A 1779-nucleotide genomic window follows, 5' to 3' on the forward strand; every position below is an offset into this window, starting at 1 on the left:
GATTACCTACCTTAAACAATTTATAAGTATCTTATAAGTGCATATATTATTATCAATCACATAATTAATTTTATGCAAATTAGACTTTTCACTTCTTTTTAATTCTCCAGATTTTCATTTCTTCAGATAATGTGGTTTGCCACCTGTCCAATGTTTATTGGAGAATCATTTTGCTTTTTAGGTGAATTATTCATTCATATCTTTTGTCTCTACCAACTATTTAGCAGAAGTCCTTTATATTCAGGCATATTAGAACAAAGTTTGTAATACTGTTTGTACAGTTACTCCCAGCTTCCCAGATTTCCACATTTTAAATTAATTTTATTTGATAATACATATATTTGTTTTAAATTTTCATTGATTTTGTATTTTCAAAATAATACAGGAAAAATCATAAGGCTTCATGAAATATAAGACCACTTTCAAAGACTTGAAAGCTCAGGACACAATGGAAAAACTTTAGACTTAATTCCACACTTGTGAAAAAGGCAGATAATATTTTAATATTTGCCTAGCATAAAGGAGATACCATATGAAGTGCCTCTGCCTTAAACTAATTCTAAAAATTATTATTTCCATCCCACCATTGAGGTTATTTTACCTGTGCTTCTCTTTGGACCCCACACACCAAATTCTAGACAGTCCAATTCATGTGGCCCTATATCCAGACCTCTAGGCCTAAGGGACGGGATTTCATCTCCATCATCATCTTCGACACCAAGGGAAGGTGGTGTTTGAGTACCCAATGAGCATGAAATAGATACCGGAGTAATCTAATATTAGATGAGTGATCTTGAAAAAACTTTGAACTATGTTATAAATTTAATTGGAAGAATAAAGGGAAGTTTAAAAAAACCTTGTCTATTCTTAAAAAAAATGTTAAATGTAAAGAAATGTGAATTATTGGGAAAATATTTGGAATATATTTTATAAACAAATGATTAATATTGTTATATATAAATAAATCTGTTTGCCTAGAAGAGTGTTGTTCAAAGTCCATAGTGAAATAATTCAAATGAGAACTATGAATCACAATCAAATACATAAAGATTAAAGTATAAAAATTAATTATATACAGGGAAGGGCAAAAGTAGGTTTACAGTTGTTCATATGGAAAATAATATACTAATAAATAATAATACAAGAATAAACTGTGTTCTGCATATTCACCACTGTAAACCTCTTGCCCCACATTGTATATGTATATGCTTATGTGTGTACAAAGCTTGTTGAAAAACTTTCTCTCTGTATATATATATTTTGCAACACAAATTTTGAAGAAATATGTGTGTGTGTGTGTGTGTGTGTGTATGTTCATGTGAATCTACATCTATACACACAGAAATATATCTAGAAAATTTCAATTCAATTACAAAGGATGGATACCTTGTTGTGTATAAGGATGAAAGAAATAATACAAGGAAAAGTTCTCTAATAAATATACATTTCTGCACTGCATTTATTTTTGGAACAAATATATAAATTTTGAAATCTGAAATCTGTATCTTTACCTGTGAAACCAGGCTACTATTCCTGCCTGTATTTCTGCACATCAGTGAAACTGGTTGGGACTCAATTTCCCATCCCATAAACACCAGGGGATGTGTTTAGGTCAATTCTTTTAAAAATGGAATACCCATATGACCTATATCATAAGGAATATAAACTCTCAAATAGAAGGACAGGCACAATGCTGAAGATAAAATTACTTGAAGGGGCAAGCCCCAAATATGCCACGACCTTCACTGTGAGTTCAGGATGACTTGCAGGAGGGCCAAC

This window comes from Myotis davidii, unplaced genomic scaffold (genome assembly GCF_000327345.1).
Source record: "Myotis davidii unplaced genomic scaffold, ASM32734v1 scaffold389, whole genome shotgun sequence".
Classification (NCBI taxonomy): domain Eukaryota; kingdom Metazoa; phylum Chordata; class Mammalia; order Chiroptera; family Vespertilionidae; genus Myotis; species Myotis davidii.